The following is a 17,686-nucleotide window of genomic DNA, read 5'->3' as shown; positions in this document are numbered from 1 at the left end:
TGTTCTCGAGTTACGACGGGGACCTCAGGGACCCGCCCTGGTGGCCTCAGGAGAGGCCAGTCCCCATGCGAGGTGCTAGGGGGCCTCTCGGGATTCCTCTCCCGTCGATACCGGGGCCAAAAACCTTGTGAGGAGTCAGGGCCGGAACCGAGGATTCCTCTCAGGGGCTGACATGGATCTTTGGGTACTTCTGGAGTCTCCCCAGGGGAGTCAGGCCTCGTCTCGAGTGGGGGCATGCACGTGCGCTTTCCTTCCAGGCTGTTGCAGCAATGTCACGCCTCCCGTCGCGTGGATCAAAGGATCTGTGGTTGTCCCTCGAGGCTTTCCCTCGAGGATTTCCCACAGGGTTGTCCCACGTGCCACCGTGGTGTGAGTCGATCCTCGGCGTGAAAGATGAGCCAGTGCAAGGCAAAGAGGTTCCTCTGGAATGGACTGAGACATCTGGGGGACTCTTGGAATGGTGGTACGACCATGGAGTTCCTCTCGCCTTCCCTGTTGAGAGTGCCTCCTCTTGAGATGCGACGGGAACGCCGGGAATTCTTTCCCGTTGAAAGCAGGGAAAGGATCCCTCATCTCGAGCTCCGAGGGGGAAACGGGGCTCCTCTGGATGTGGGCGGGACCATCGTGCTTCCTCTCGAGTGGAGACGGGTATGGCGGTGAACTTCTTGAGTTGCAGCAAGGGTGTGAAAGACCCTTTCGAAGTTCCAGAGGTTAGGTGTCATTAGTCTCCAGACGCCTCATCGGAAATAGGCCTCATCTCGCCTGGAAGGGAGAACTTCCTGGATTTTCTCGAGTTGCGGCAGGTGTTCCCGAGTTACGACGGGGACATCAGGGACCCGCACTGGTGGCCTCAGGAGAGGCCAGTCCCCATGCGAGGTGCTAGGGGGCCTCTCGGGATTCCTCTCCCGTCGATACCGGGGCCAAACACCTTGTGTGGAGTCAGGGCCGGAACCGAGGATTGCTCTCAGGGGCTGACATGGATCTTTGGGTACTTCTGGAGTCTCCCCAGGGGAGACAGGCCTCCTCTCGAGTGGGGGCATGCACGTGCGCTTTCCTTCCAGGCTGTAGCAGCAATGTCACGCTTCCCGTGGCGTGGATCAAAGGATCTGTGGTTTTCCCTCGAGTCTTTCCCTCGAGGCTTTCCCACAGGGCTGTCCCACGTGCCACTGTGGTGTGAGTCGATCCTCGGCGTGAAAGATGAGCCAGTGCAGGGCAAAGAGTTTCCTCTGGAATGGACTGAGACATCTGGGGGACTCTTGGAATGGTGGTATGACCATGGAGTTCCTGTCGCCTTTCCTGTTGAGAGTGCCTCCTCTTGAGATGCGACGGGAACGCCGGGAATTCTTTCCCGTTGAAAGCAGGGAAAGGATGCCTCATCTCGAGCTCCGAGGGGGAAAAGGGGCTCCTCTGGATGTGGGCGGGACCATCGTGCTTCCTCTCGAGTGGAGACGGGTATGGCGGTGAACTTCTTGAGTTGCAGCAAGGGTGTGAAAGACCCTTTCGAAGTTCCAGAGGTTAGGTGTCATTAGTCTCCAGACGCCTCATCGGAAATAGGCCTCATCTCGCCTGGAAGGGAGAACTTCCTGGATTTTCTCGAGTTGCGGCAGGTGTTCTCGAGTTACGACGGGGACCTCAGGGACCCGCCCTGGTGGCCTCAGGAGAGGCCAGTCCCCATGCGAGTTGCTAGGGGGCCTCGCGGGATTCCTCTCCCGTCGATACCGAGGCCAAAAACCTTGTGTGCAGTCAGGGCCGGAACCGAGGATTCCTCTCAGGGGCTGACAAGGATCTTTGGGTACTTCTGGAGTCTCCCCAGGGGAGTCAGGCCTAGTCTCGAGTGGGGGCATGCACGTGCGCTGTCCTTCCAGGCTGTAGCAGCAATGTCACGCTTCCCGTCGCGTGGATCAAAGGATCTGTGGTTTTCCCTCGAGGCTTTCCCTCGAGGCTTTCCCACAGAGCTGTCCCACGTGCCACCTTGGTGTGAGTCGATCCTCGGCGTGAAAGATGACCCAGTGCAGGGCAAAGAGGTTCCTCTGGAATGGACTGAGACATCTGGGGGACTCTTGGAATGGTGGTACGACCATGGAGTTCCTCTCGCCTTTCCTGTTGAGAGTGCCTCCTCTTGAGATGGGACGGGAACGCCGGGAATTCTTTCCCGTTGAAAGCAGGGAAAGGATGCCTCATCTCGAGCTCCGAGGGGGAAACGGGGCTCCTCTGGATGTGGGCGGGACCATCGTGCTTCCTCTCGAGTGGAGACGGGTATGGCGGTGAACTTCTTGAGTTGCAGCAAGGGTGTGAAAGACCCTTTCGAAGTTCCAGAGGTTAGGTGTCATTAGTCTCCAGACGCCTCATCGGAAATAGGCCTCATCTCGCCTGGAAGGGAGAACTTCATGGATTTTCTCGAGTTGTGGCAGGTGTTCTCGAGTTACGACGGGGACCTCAGGGACCCGCCCTGGTGGCCTCAGGAGAGGCCAGTCCCCATGCGAGTTGCTAGGGGGCTTCGCGGGATTCCTCTCCCGTCGATACCGAGGCCAAAAACCTTGTGTGCAGTCTGGGCCGGAACCGAGGATTCCTCTCAGGGGCTGACATGGATCTTTGGGTACTTCTGGAGTCTCCCCAGGGGAGTCAGGCCTCGTCTCGAGTGGGGGCATGCACGTGCGCTTTCCTTCCAGGCTGTAGCAGCAATGTCACGCTTCCCGTCGCGTGGATCAAAGGATCTGTGGTTTTCCCTCGAGGCTTTCCCTCGAGGCTTTCCCACAGGGCTGTCCCACGTGCCACTGTGGTGTGAGTCGATCCTCGGCGTGAAAGATGAGCCAGTGCAGGGCAAAGAGGTTCCTCTGGAATGGACTGAGACATCTGGGGGACTCTTGGAATGGTGGTACGACCATGGAGTTCCTCTCGCCTTTCCTGTTGAGAGTGCCTCCTCTTGAGATGGGACGGGTACGCCGGGAATTCTTTCCCGTTGAAAGCAGGGAAAGGATGCCTCATCTCGAGCTCCGAGGGGGAAACGGGGCTCCTCTGGATGTGGGCGGGACCATCGTGCTTCCTCTCGAGTGGAGACGGGTATGGCGGTGAACTTCTTGAGTTGCAGCAAGGGTGTGAAAGACCCTTTCGAAGTTCCAGAGGTTAGGTGTCATTAGTCTCCAGACGCCTCATCGGAAATAGGCCTCATCTCGCCTGGAAGGGAGAACTTCCTGGATTTTCTCGAGTTGCGGCAGGTGTTCTCGAGTTACGACGGGGACCTCAGGGACCCGCCCTGGTGGCCTCAGGAGAGGCCAGTCCCCATGCGAGTTGCTAGGGGGCCTCGCGGGATTCCTCTCCCGTCGATACCGAGGCCAAGAACCTTGTGTGGAGTCTGGGCCGGAACCGAGGATTCCTCTCAGGGGCTGACATGGATCTTTGGGTACTTCTGGAGTCTCCCCAGGGGAGTCAGGCCTCGTCTCGAGTGGGGGCATGCACGTGCGCTTTCCTTCCAGGCTGTAGCAGCAATGTCACGCTTCCCGTCGCGTGGATCAAAGGATCTGTGGTTTTCCCTCGAGGCTTTCCCACGAGGCTTTCCCACAGGGCTGTCCAACGTGCCACTGTGGTGTGAGTCGATCCTCGGCGTGAAAGATGAGCCAGTGCAGGGCAAAGAGGTTCCTCTGGAATGGACTGAGACATCTGGGGGACTCTTGGAATGGTGGTACCACCATGGAGTTCCTCTCGCCTTTCCTGTTGAGAGTGCCTCCTCTTGAGATGGGACGGGTACGCCGGGAATTCTTTCCTGTTGAAAGCAGGGAAAGGATGCCTCATCTCGAGCTCCGAGGGGGAAACGGGGCTCCTCTGGATGTGGGCGGGACCATCGTGCTTCCTCTCGAGTGGAGACGGGTATGGCGGTGAACTTCTTGAGTTGCAGCAAGGGTGTGAAAGACCCTTTCGAAGTTCCAGAGGTTAGGTGTCATTAGTCTCCAGACGCCTCATCGGAAATAGGCCTCATCTCGCCTGGAAGGGAGAACTTCCTGGATTTTCTCGAGTTGCGGCAGGTGTTCTCGAGTTACGACGGGGACCTCAGGGACCCGCCCTGGTGGCCTCAGGAGAGGCCAGTCCCCATGCGAGTTGCTAGGGGGCCTCGCGGGATTCCTCTCCCGTCGATACCGAGGCCAAAAACCTTGTGTGCAGTCAGGGCCGGAACCGAGGATTCCTCTCAGGGGCTGACAAGGATCTTTGGGTACTTCTGGAGTCTCCCCAGGGGAGTCAGGCCTCGTCTCGAGTGGGGGCATGCACGTTCGCTGTCCTTCCAGGCTGTAGCAGCAATGTCACGCTTCCCGTCGCGTGGATCAAAGGATCTGTGGTTTTCCCTCGAGGCTTTCCCTCGAGGCTTTCCCACAGAGCTGTCCCACGTGCCACCGTGGTGTGAGTCGATCCTCGGCGTGAAAGATGACCCAGTGCAGGGCAAAGAGGTTCCTCTGGAATGGACTGAGACATCTGGGGGACTCTTGGAATGGTGGTACGACCATGGAGTTCCTCTCGCCTTTCCTGTTGAGAGTGCCTCCTCTTGAGATGGGACGGGAACGCCGGGAATTCTTTCCCGTTGAAAGCAGGGAAAGGATGCCTCATCTCGAGCTCCGAGGGGGAAACGGGGCTCCTCTGTATGTGGGCGGGACCATCGTGCTTCCTCTCGAGTGGAGACGGGTATGGCGGTGAACTTCTTGAGTTGCAGCAAGGGTGTGAAAGACCCTTTCGAAGTTCCAGAGGTTAGGTGTCATTAGTCTCCAGACGCCTCATCGGAAATAGGCCTCATCTCGCCTGGAAGGGAGAACTTCCTGGATTTTCTCGAGTTGCGGCAGGTGTTCTCGAGTTACGACGGGGACCTCAGGGACCCGCCCTGGTGGCCTCAGGAGAGGCCAGTCCCCATGCGAGTTGCTAGGGGGCCTCTCGGGATTCCTCTCCCGTCGATACCGGGGCCAAAAACCTTGTGTGGAGTCAGGGCCGGAACCGAGGATTCCTCTAATGGGCTGACATGGATCTTTGGGTACTTCTGGAGTCTCCCCAGGGGAGTCAGGCCTCGTCTCGAGTGGGGGCATGCACGTTCGCTGTCCTTCCAGGCTGTAGCAGCAATGTCACGCTTCCCGTGGCGTGGATCAAAGGATCTGTGGTTTTCCCTCGAGGCTTTCCCTCGAGGCTTTCCCACAGGGCTGTCCAACGTGCCACCGTGGTGTGAGTCGATCCTCGGCGTGAAAGATGAGCCAGTGCAGGGCAAAGAGGATCCTCTGGAATGGACTGAGACATCTGGGGGACTCTTGGAATGGTGGTACGACCATGGAGTTCCTCTCGCCTTTCCTGTTGAGAGTGCCTCCTCTTGAGATGCGACGGGAACGCCGGGATTTCTTTCCCGTTGAAAGCAGGGAAAGGATGCCTCATCTCGAGCTCCGAGGGGGAAACGGGGCTCCTCTGGATGTGGGCGGGACCATCGTGCTTCCTCTCGAGTGGAGACGGGTATGGCGGTGAACTTCTTGAGTTGCAGCAAGGGTGTGTAAGACCCTTTCGAAGTTCCAGAGGTTAGGTGTCATTAGTCTCCAGACGCCTCATCGGAAATAGGCCTCATCTCGCCTGGAAGGGAGAACTTCCTGGATTTTCTCGAGTTGTGGCAGGTGTTCTCGAGTTACGACGGGGACCTCAGGGACCCGCCCTGGTGGCCTCAGGAGAGGCCAGTCCCCATCCGAGTTGCTAGGGGGCCTCGCGGGATTCCTCTCCCGTCGATACCGAGGCCAAAAACCTTGTGTGCAGTCTGGGCCGGAACCGAGGATTCCTCTCAGGGGCTGACATGGAACTTTGGGTACTTCTGGAGTCTCCCCAGGGGAGTCAGGCCTCGTCTCGAGTGGGGGCATGCACGTGCGCTTTCCTTCCAGGCTGTAGCAGCAATGTCACGCTTCCCGTCGCGTGGATCAAAGGATCTGTGTTTTTCCCTCGAGGCTTTCCCTCGAGGCTTTCCCACAGGGCTGTCCCACGTGCCACTGTGGTGTGAGTCGATCCTCGGCGTGAAAGATGAGCCAGTGCAGGGCAAAGAGGTTCCTCTGGAATGGACTGAGACATCTGGGGGACTCTTGGAATGGTGGTACGACCATGGAGTTCCTCTCGCCTTTCCTGTTGAGAGTGCCTCCTCTTGAGATGGGACGGGAACGCCGGGAATTATTTCCCGTTGAAAGCAGGGAAAGGATGCCTCATCTCGAGCTCCGAGGGGGAAACGGGGCTCCTCTGGATGTGGGAGGGACCATCGTGCTTCCTCTCGAGTGGAGACGGGTATGGCGGTGAACTTCTTGAGTTGCAGCAAGGGTGTGAAAGACCCTTTCGAAGTTCCAGAGGTTAGGTGTCATTAGTCTCCAGACGCCTCATCGGAAATAGGCCTCATCTCGCCTGGAAGGGAGAACTTCCTGGATTTTCTCGAGTTGCGGCAGTTGTTCTCGAGTTACGACGGGGACCTCAGGGACCCGCCCTGGTGGCCTCAGGAGAGGCCAGTCCCCATGCGAGTTGCTAGGGGGCCTCGCGGGATTCCTCTCCCGTCGATACCGAGGCCAAAAACCTTGTGTGCAGTCAGGGCCGGAACCGAGGATTCCTCTCAGGGGCTGACATGGATCTTTGGGTACTTCTGGAGTCTCCCCAGGGGAGTCAGGCCTCGTCTCGAGTGGGGGCATGCACGTGCGCTTTCCTTCCAGGCTGTAGCAGCAATGTCACGCTTCCCGTCGCGTGGATCAAAGGATCTGTGGTTTTCCCTCGAGGCTTTCCCTCGAGGCTTTCCCACAGGGCTGTCCCACGTGCCACCGTGGTGTGAGTCGATCCTCGGCGTGAAAGATGAGCCAGTGCAGGGCAAAGAGGTTCCTCTGGAATGGACTGAGACATCTGGGGGACTCTTGGAATGGTGGTACGACCATGGAGTTCCTCTCGCCTTTCCTGCTGAGAGTGCCTCCTCTTGAGATGCGACGGGAACGCCGGGAATTCTTTCCCGTTGAAAGTAGGGAAAGGATGCCTCATCTCGAGCTCCGAGGGGGAAACGGGGCTCCTCTGGATGTGGGCGGGAGCATCGTGCTTCCTCTCGAGTGGAGACGGGAATGGCGGTGAACTTCTTGAGTTGCATCAAGGGTGTGATAGACCCTTTCGAAGTTCCAGAGGTTAGGTGTCATTAGTCTCCAGACGCCTCATCGGAAATAGGCCTCATCTCGCCTGGAAGGGAGAACTTCCTGGATTTTCTCGAGTTGCGGCAGGTGTTCTCGAGTTACGACGGGGACCTCAGGGACCCGCCCTGGTGGCCTCAGGAGAGGCCAGTCCCCATGCGAGTTGCTAGGGTGCCTCTCGGGATTCCTCTCCCGTCGATACCGGGCCCAAAAACCTTGCGTGCAGTCAGGTACGGAACCGAGGATTCCTCTCAGGGGCTGACATGGATCTTTGGGTACTTCTGGAGTCTCCCCAGGGGAGTCAGGCCTCGTCTCGAGTGGGGGCATGCACGTGCGCTTTCCTTCCAGGCTGTAGCAGCAATGTCACGCTTCCCGTCGCGTGGATCAAAGGATCTGTGGTTTTCCCTAGAGGCTTTCCCTCGAGGCTTTCCCACAGGGCTGTCCCACGTGCCACCGTGGTGTGAGTCGATCCTCGGCGTGAAAGATGACCCAGTGCAGGGCAAAGAGGTTCCTCTGGAATGGACTGAGACATCTGGGGGACTCTTGGAATGGTGGTACGACCATGGAGTTCCTCTCGCCTTTCCTGTTGAGAGTGCCTCCTCTTGAGATGGGACGGGAACGCCGGGAATTCTTTCCCGTTCAAAGCAGGGAAAGGATGCCTCATCTCGAGCTCCGAGGGGGAAACGGGGCTCCTCTGGATGTGGGCGGGACCATCGTGCTTCCTCTCGAGTGGAGACGGGTATGGCGGTGAACTTCTTGAGTTGCAGCAAGGGTGTGAAAGACCCTTTCGAAGTTCCAGAGGTTAGGTGTCATTAGTCTCCAGACGCCTCATCGGAAATAGGCCTCATCTCGCCTGGAAGGGAGAACTTCCTGGATTTTCTCGAGTTGCGGCAGGTGTTCTCGAGTTACGACGGGGACCTCAGGGACCCGCCCTGGTGGCCTCAGGAGAGGCCAGTCCCCATGCGAGTTGCTAGGGGGCCTCTCGGGATTCCTCTCCCGTCGATACCGGGGCCAAAATCCTTGTGTGGAGTCAGGGCCGGAACCGAGGATTCCTCTCATGGGCTGACATGGATCTTTGGGTACTTCTGGAGTCTCCCCAGGGGAGTCAGGAAACGTCTCGAATGGGGGCATGCACGTGCGCTGTCCTTCCAGGCTGTAGCAGCAATGTCACGCTTCCCGTCGCGTGGATCAAAGGATCTGTGGTTTTCCCTCGAGGCTTTCCCTCGAGGCTTTCCCACAGAGCTGTCCCACGTGCCACCGTGGTGTGAGTCGATCCTCGGCGTGAAAGATGACCCAGTGCAGGGCAAAGAGGTTCCTCTGGAATGGACTGAGACATCTGGGGGACTCTTGGAATGGTGGTACGACCATGGAGTTCCTCTCGCCTTTCCTGTTGAGAGTGCCTCCTCTTGAGATGGGACGGGAACGCCGGGAATTCTTTCCCGTTGAAAGCAGGGAAAGGATGCCTCATCTCGAGCTCCGAGGGGGAAACGGGGCTCCTCTGTATGTGGGCGGGACCATCGTGCTTCCTCTCGAGTGGAGACGGGTATGGCGGTGAACTTCTTGAGTTGCAGCAAGGGTGTGAAAGACCCTTTCGAAGTTCCAGAGGTTAGGTGTCATTAGTCTCCAGACGCCTCATCGGAAATAGGCCTCATCTCGCCTGGAAGGGAGAACTTCCTGGATTTTCTCGAGTTGCGGCAGGTGTTCTCGAGTTACGCCGGGGACCTCAGGGACCCGCCCTGGTGGCCTCAGGAGAGGCCAGTCCCCATGCGAGTTGCTAGGGGGCCTCTCGGGATTCCTCTCCCGTCGATACCGAGGCCAAAAACCTTGTGTGCAGTCTGGGCCGGAACCGAGGATTCCTCTCAGGGGCTGACATGGATCTTTGGGTACTTCTGGAGTCTCCCCAGGGGAGTCAGGCCTCGTCTCGAGTGGGGGCATGCACGTGCGCTTTCCTTCCAGGCTGTAGCAGCAATGTCACGCTTCCCGTCGCGTGGATCAAAGGATCTGTGGTTTTCCCTCGAGGCTTTCCCTCGAAGCTTTCCCACAGGGCTGTCCCACGTGCCACTGTGGTGTGAGTCGATCCTCGGCGTGAAAGATGAGCCAGTGCAGGGCAAAGAGGTTCCTCTGGAATGGACTGAGACATCTGGGGGACTCTTGGAATGGTGGTACGACCATGGAGTTCCTCTCGCCTTTCCTGTTGAGAGTGCCTCCTCTTGAGATGGGACGGGAACGCCGGGAATTCTTTCCCGTTGAAAGCAGGGAAAGGATGCCTCATCTCGAGCTCCGAGGGGGAAACGGGGCTCCTCTGGATGTGGGAGGGACCATCGTGCTTCCTCTCGAGTGGAGACGGGTATGGCGGTGAACTTCTTGAGTTGCAGCAAGGGTGTGAAAGACCCTTTCGAAGTTCCAGAGGTTAGGTGTCATTAGTCTCCAGACGCCTCATCGGAAATAGGCCTCATCTCGCCTGGAAGGGAGAACTTCCTGGATTTTCTCGAGTTGCGGCAGGTGTTCTCGAGTTACGACGGGGACCTCAGGGACCCGCCCTGGTGGCCTCAGGAGAGGCCAGTCCCCATGCGAGTTGCTAGGGGGCCTCGCGGGATTCCTCTCCCGTCGATACCGAGGCCAAAAACCTTGTGTGCAGTCAGGGCCGGAACCGAGGATTCCTCTCAGGGGCTGACAAGGATCTTTGGGTACTTCTGGAGTCTCCCCAGGGGAGTCAGGCCTCGTCTCGAGTGGGGGCATGCACGTGCGCTGTCCTTCCAGGCTGTAGCAGCAATGTCACGCTTCCCGTCGCGTGGATCAAAGGATCTGTGGTTTTCCCTCGAGGCTTTCCCTAGAGGCTTTCCCACAGAGCTGTCCCACGTGCCACCGTGGTGTGAGTCGATCCTCGGCGTGAAAGATGACCCAGTGCAGGGCAAAGAGGTTCCTCTGGAATGGACTGAGACATCTGGGGGACTCTTGGAATGGTGGTACGACCATGGAGTTCCTCTCGCCTTTCCTGTTGAGAGTGCCTCCTCTTGAGATGGGACGGGAACGCCGGGAATTCTTTCCCGTTGAAAGCAGGGAAAGGATGCCTCATCTCGAGCTCCGAGGGGGAAACGGGGCTCCTCTGTATGTGGGCGGGACCATCGTGCTTTCTCTCGAGTGGAGACGGGTATGGCGGTGAACTTCTTGAGTTGCAGCAAGGGTGTGAAAGACCCTTTCGAAGTTCCAGAGGTTAGGTGTCATTAGTCTCCAGACGCCTCATCGGAAATAGGCCTCATCTCGCCTGGAAGGGAGAACTTCCTGGATTTTCTCGAGTTGCGGCAGGTGTTCTCGAGTTACGACGGGGACCTCAGGGACCCGCCCTGGTGGCCTCAGGAGAGGCCAGTCCCCATGCGAGTTGCTAGGGGGCCTCTCGGGATTCCTCGCCCGTCGATACCGAGGCCAAAAACCTTGTGTGCAATCTGGGCCGGAACCGAGGATTCCTCTCAGGGGCTGACATGGATCTTTGGGTACTTCTGGAGTCTCCCCAGGGGAGTCAGGCCTCGTCTCGAGTGGGGGCATGCACGTGCGCTTTCCTTCCAGGCTGTAGCAGCAATGTCACGCTTCCCGTCGCGTGGATCAAAGGATCTGTGTTTTTCCCTCGAGGCTTTCCCTCGAGGCTTTCCCACAGGGCTGTCCCACGTGCCACTGTGGTGTGAGTCGATCCTCGGCGTGAAAGATGAGCCAGTGCAGGGCAAAGAGGTTCCTCTGGAATGGACTGAGACATCTGGGGGACTCTTGGAATGGTGGTACGACCATGGAGTTCCTCTCGCCTTTCCTGTTGAGAGTGCCTCCTCTTGAGATGGGACGGGAACGCCGGGAATTCTTTCCCGTTGAAAGCAGGGAAAGAATGCCTCATCTCGAGCTCCGAGGGGGAAACGGGGCTCCTCTGGATGTGGGAGGGACCATCGTGCTTCCTCTCGAGTGGAGACGGGTATGGCGGTGAACTTCTTGAGTTGCAGCAAGGGTGTGAAAGACCCTTTCGAAGTTCCAGAGGTTAGGTGTCATTAGTCTCCAGACGCCTCATCGGAAATAGGCCTCATCTCGCCTGGAAGGGAGAACTTCCTGGATTTTCTCGAGTTGCGGCAGGTGTTCTCGAGTTACGACGGGGACCTCAGGGACCCGCCCTGGTGGCCTCAGGAGAGGCCAGTCCCCATGCGAGTTGCTAGGGGGCCTCGCGGGATTCCTCTCCCGTCGATACCGAGGCCAAAAACCTTGTGTGCAGTCAGGGCCGGAACCGAGGATTCCTCTCAGGGGCTGACATGGATCTTTGGGTACTTCTGGAGTCTCCCCAGGGGAGTCAGGCCTCGTCTCGAGTGGGGGCATGCACGTGCGCTTTCCTTCCAGGCTGTAGCAGCAATGTCACGCTTCCCGTCGCGTGGATCAAAGGATCTGTGGTTTTCCCTCGAGGCTTTCCCTCGAGGCTTTCCCACAGGGCTGTCCCACGTGCCACCGTGGTGTGAGTCGATCCTCGGCGTGAAAGATGACCCAGTGCAGGGCAAAGAGGTTCCTCTGGAATGGACTGAGACATCTGGGGGACTCTTGGAATGGTGGTACGACCATGGAGTTCCTCTCGCCTTTCCTGTTGAGAGTGCCTCCTCTTGAGATGGGACGGGAACGCCGGGAATTCTTTCCCGTTGAAAGCAGGGAAAGGATGCCTCATCTCGAGCTCCGAGGGGGAAACGGGGCTCCTCTGTATGTGGGAGGGACCATCGTGCTTCCTCTCGAGTGGAGACGGGTATGGCGGTGAACTTCTTGAGTTGCAGCAAGGGTGTGAAAGACCCTTTCGAAGTTCCAGAGGTTAGGTGTCATTAGTCTCCAGACGCCTCATCGGAAATAGGCCTCATCTCGCCTGGAAGGGAGAACTTCCTGGATTTTCTCGAGTTGCGGCAGGTGTTCTCGAGTTACGACGGGGACCTCAGGGACCCGCCCTGGTGGCCTCAGGAGAGGCCAGTCCCCATGCGAGTTGCTAGGGGGCCTCTCGGGATTCCTCTCCCGTCGATACCGGGGCCAAAAACCTTGTGTGGAGTCAGGGCCGGAACCGAGGATTCCTCTCATGGGCTGACATGGATCTTTGGGTACTTCTGGAGTCTCGCCAGGGGAGTCAGGAATCGTCTCGAATGGGGGCAGGCACGTGCGCTTTCCTTCCAGGCTGTAGCAGCAATGTCACGCTTCCCGTGGCGTGGATCAAAGGATCTGTGGTTTTCCCTCGGGGCTTTCCCTCGAGGCTTTCCCACAGGGCTGTCCAACGTGCCACCGTGGTGTGAGTCGATCCTCGGCGTGAAAGATGAGCCAGTGCAAGGCAAAGAGGATCCTCTGGAATGGACTGAGTCATCTGGGGGACTCTTGGAATGGTGGTACGACCATGGAGTTCCTCTCGCCCTTCCTGTTGAGAGTGCCTCCTCTTGAGATGCGACGGGAACGCCGGGAATTCTTTCCCGTTGAAATCAGGGAAAGGATGCCTCATCTCGAGCTACGAGGGGGAAACGGAGCTCCTCTGGATGTGGGAGGGACCATCGTGCTTCCTCTCGAGTGGAGACGGGTATGGCGGTGAACTTCTTGAGTTGCAGCAAGGGTGTGAAAGACCCTTTCGAAGTTCCAGAGGTTAGGTGTCATTAGTCTCCAGACGCCTCATCGGAAATAGGCCTCATCTCGCCTGGAAGGGAGAACTTCCTGGATTTTCTCGAGTTGCGGCAGGTGTTCTCGAGTTACGACGGGGACCTCAGGGACCCGCCCTGGTGGCCTCAGGAGAGGCCAGTCCCCATGCGAGTTGCTAGGGGGCCTCGCGGGATTCCTCTCCCGTCGATACCGAGGCCAAAAACCTTGTGTGCAGTCAGGGCCGGAACCCAGGATTCCTCTCAGGGGCTGACATGGATTTTTGGGTACTTCTGGAGTCTCCCCAGGGGAGTCAGGCCTCGTCTCGAGTGGGGGCATGCACGTGCGCTTTCCTTCCAGGCTGTAGCAGCAATGTCACGCTTCCCGTCGCGTGGATCAAAGGATCTGTGGTTTTCCCTCGAGGCTTTCCCTCGAGGCTTTCCCACAGGGCTGTCCCACGTGCCACCGTGGTGTGAGTCGATCCTCGGCGTGAAAGATGAGCCAGTGCAGGGCAAAGAGGTTCCTCTGGAATGGACTGAGACATCTGGGGGACTCTTGGAATGGTGGTACGACCATGGAGTTCCTCTCGCCTTTCCTGCTGAGAGTGCCTCCTCTTGAGATGCGACGGGAACGCCGGGAATTCTTTCCCGTTGAAAGTAGGGAAAGGATGCCTCATCTCGAGCTCCGAGGGGGAAACGGGGCTCCTCTGGATGTGGGCGGGAGCATCGTGCTTCCTCTCGAGTGGAGACGGGTATGGCGGTGAACTTCTTGAGTTGCAGCAAGGGTGTGAAAGACCCTTTCGAAGTTCCAGAGGTTAGGTGTCATTAGTCTCCAGAAGCCTCATCGGAAATAGGCCTCATCTCGCCTGGAAGGGAGAACTTCCTGGATTTTCTCGAGTTGCGGCAGGTGTTCTCGAGTTACGACGGGGACCTCAGGGACCCGCCCTGGTGGCCTCAGGAGAGGCCAGTCCCCATGCGAGTTGCTAGGGGGCCTCGCGGGATTCCTCTCCCGTCGATACCGAGGCCAAAAACCTTGTGTGCAGTCAGGGCCGGAACCGAGGATTCCTCTCAGGGGCTGACATGGATCTTTGGGTACTTCTGGAGTCTCCCCAGGGGAGTCAGGCCTCGTCTCGAGTGGGGGCATGCACGTGCGCTTTCCTTCCAGGCTGTAGCAGCAATGTCACGCTTACCGTCACGTGGATCAAAGGATCTGTGGTTTTCCCTCGAGGCTTTCCCTCGAGGCTTTCCCACAGGGCTTTCCCACGTGCCACCGTGGTGTGAGTCGATCCTCGGCGTGAAAGATGAGCCAGTGCAGGGCAAAGAGGTTCCTCTGGAATGGACTGAGACATCTGGGGGACTCTTGGAATGGTGGTACGACCATGGAGTTCCTCTCGCCTTTCCTGTTGAGAGTGCCTCCTCTTGAGTTGCGACGGGAACGCCGGGAATTCTTTCCCGTTGAAAGCAGGGAAAGGATCCCTCATCTCGAGCTACGAGGGGGAAACGGGGCTCCTCTGGATGTGGGCGGGACCATCGTGCTTCCTCTCGAGTGGAGACGGGAATGGCGGTGAACTTCTTGAGTTGCATCAAGGGTGTGAAAGACCCTTTCGAAGTTCCAGAGGTTAGGTGTCATTAGTCTCCAGACGCCTCATCGGAAATAGGCCTCATCTCGCCTGGAAGGGAGAACTTCCTGGATTTTCTCGAGTTGCGGCAGGTGTTCTCGACTTACGACGGGGACCTCAGGGACCCGCCCTGGTGGCCTCAGGAGAGGCCAGTCCCCATGCGAGTTGCTAGGGTGCCTCTCGGGATTCCTCTCCCGTCGATACCGGGGCCAAAAACCTTGCGTGCAGTCAGGTACGGAACCGAGGATTCCTCTCAGGGGCTGACATGGATCTTTGGGTACTTCTGGAGTCTCCCCAGGGGAGTCAGGCCTCATCTCGAGTGGGGGCATGCACGTGCGCTTTCCTTCCAGGCTGTAGCAGCAATGTCACGCTTCCCGTCGCGTGGATCAAAGGATTTGTGGTTTTCCCTAGAGGCTTTCCCTCGAGGCTTTCCCACAGGGCTGTCCCACGTGCCACCGTGGTGTGAGTCGATCCTCGGCGTGAAAGATGACCCAGTGCAGGGCAAAGAGGTTCCTCTGGAATGGACTGAGACATCTGGGGGACTCTTGGAATGGTGGTACGACCATGGAGTTCCTCTCGCCTTTCCTGTTGAGAGTGCCTCCTCTTGAGATGGGACGGGAACGCCGGGAATTCTTTCCCGTTGAAAGCAGGGAAAGGATGCCTCATCTCGAGCTCCGAGGGGGAAACGGGGCTCCTCTGTATGTGGGAGGGACCATCGTGCTTCCTCTCGAGTGGAGACGGGTATGGCGGTGAACTTCTTGAGTTGCAGCAAGGGTGTGAAAGACCCTTTCGAAGTTCCAGAGGTTAGGTGTCATTAGTCTCCAGACGCCTCATCGGAAATAGGCCTCATCTCGCCTGGAAGGGAGAACTTCCTGGATTTTCTCGAGTTGCGGCAGGTGTTCTCGAGTTACGACGGGGACCTCAGGGACCCGCCCTGGTGGCCTCAGGAGAGGCCAGTCCCCATGCGAGTTGCTAGGGGGCCTCTCGGGATTCCTCTCCCGTCGATACCGGGGCCAAAAACCTTGTGTGGAGTCAGGGCCGGAACCGAGGATTCCTCTCATGGGCTGACATGGATCTTTGGGTACTTCTGGAGTCTCGCCAGGGGAGTCAGGAATCGTCTCGAATGGGGGCAGGCACGTGCGCTTTCCTTCCAGGCTGTAGCAGCAATGTCACGCTTCCCGTGGCGTGGATCAAAGGATCTGTGGTTTTCCCTCGAGGCTTTCCCTCGAGGCTTTCCCACAGGGCTGTCCAACGTGCCACCGTGGTGTGACTCGATCCTCGGCGTGAAAGATGAGCCAGTGCAAGGCAAAGAGGATCCTCTGGAATGGATTGAGTCATCTGGGGGACTCTTGGAATGGTGGTACGACCATGGAGTTCCTCTCGCCCTTCCTGTTGAGAGTGCCTCCTCTTGAGATGCGACGGGAACGCCGGGAATTCTCTCCCGTTGAAATCAGGGAAAGGATGCCTCATCTCGAGCTCCGAGGGGGAAACGGAGCTCCTCTGGATGTGGGAGGGACCATCGTGCTTCCTTTCGAGTGGAGACGGGTATGGCGGTGAACTTCTTGAGTTGCAGCAAGGGTGTGAAAGACCCTTTCGAAGTTCCAGAGGTTAGGTGTCATTAGTCTCCAGACGCCTCATCGGAAATAGGCCTCATCTCGCCTGGAAGGGAGAACTTCCTGGATTTTCTCGAGTTGCGGCAGGTGTTCTCGAGTTACGACGGGGACCTCAGGGACCCGCCCTGGTGGCCTCAGGAGAGGCCAGTCCCCATGCGAGTTGCTAGGGGGCCTCGCGGAATTCCTCTCCCGTCGATACCGAGGCCAAAAACCTTGTGTGCAGTCTGGGCCGGAACCGAGGATTCCTCTCAGGGGCTGACATGGATCTTTGGGTACTTCTGGAGTCTCCCCAGGGGAGTCAGGCCTCGTCTCGAGTGGGGGCATGCACGTGCGCTTTCCTTCCAGGCTGTAGCAGCAATGTCACGCTTCCCGTCGCGTGGATCAAAGGATCTGTGGTTTTCCCTCGAGGCTTTCCCTCGAGGCTTTCCCACAGGGCTGTCCCACGTGCCACTGTGGTGTGAGTCGATCCTCGGCGTGAAAGATGAGCCAGTGCAGGGCAAAGAGGTTCCTCTGGAATGGACTGAGACATCTGGGGGACTCTTGGAATGGTGGTACGACCATGGAGTTCCTCTCGCCTTTCCTGTTGAGAGTGCCTCCTCTTGAGATGGGACGGGAACGCCGGGAATTCTTTCCCGTTGAAAGCAGGGAAAGGATGCCTCATCTCGAGCTCCGAGGGGGAAACGGGGCTCCTCTGGATGTGGGAGGGACCATCGTGCTTCCTCTCGAGTGGAGACGGGTATGGCGGTGAACTTCTTGAGTTGCAGCAAGGGTGTGAAAGACCCTTTCGAAGTTCCAGAGGTTAGGTGTCATTAGTCTCCAACGCCTCATCGGAAATAGGCCTCATCTCGCCTGGAAGGGAGAACTTCCTGGATTTTCTCGAGTTGCGGCAGGTGTTCTCGAGTTACGACGGGGACCTCAGGGACCCGCCCTGGTGGCCTCAGGAGAGGCCAGTCCCCATGCGAGTTGCTAGGGGGCCTCGCGGGATTCCTCTCCCGTCGATACCGAGGCCAAAAACCTTGTGTGCAGTCAGGGCCGGAACCGAGGATTCCTCTCAGGGGCTGACAAGGATCTTTGGGTACTTCTGGAGTCTCCCCAGGGGAGTCAGGCCTCGTCTCGAGTGGGGGCATGCACGTGCGCTTTCCTTCCAGGCTGTAGCAGCAATGTCTCGCTTCCCGTCGCGTGGATCAAAGGATCTGTGGTTTTCCCTCGAGGCTTTCCCTCGAGGCTTTCCCACAGAGCTGTCCCACGTGCCACCGTGGTGTGAGTCGATCCTCGGCGTGAAAGATGAGCCAGTGCAGGGCAAAGAGGTTCCTCTGGAATGGACTGAGACATCTGGGGGACTCTTGGAATGGTGGTACGACCATGGAGTTCCTCTCGCCTTTCCTGTTGAGAGTGCCTCCTCTTGAGATGGGACGGGAACGCCGGGAATTCTTTCCCGTTGAAAGCAGGGAAAGGATGCCTCATCTCGAGCTCCGAGGGGGAAACGGGGCTCCTCTGTATGTGGGCGGGACCATCGTGCTTCCTCTCGAGTGGAGACGGGTATGGCGGTGAACTTCTTGAGTTGCAGCAAGGGTGTGAAAGACCCTTTCGATGTTCCAGAGGTTAGGTGTCATTAGTCTCCAGACGCCTCATCGGAAATAGGCCTCATCTCGCCTGGAAGGGAGAACTTCCTGGATTTTCTCGAGTTGCGGCAG

This window comes from Capricornis sumatraensis, chromosome 14 (genome assembly GCF_032405125.1).
Source record: "Capricornis sumatraensis isolate serow.1 chromosome 14, serow.2, whole genome shotgun sequence".
Taxonomy (NCBI): Eukaryota; Metazoa; Chordata; class Mammalia; order Artiodactyla; family Bovidae; genus Capricornis; species Capricornis sumatraensis.
The sequence above is the reverse complement of the archived record's forward strand: the minus strand, read 5'-3'. Positions refer to the sequence as shown.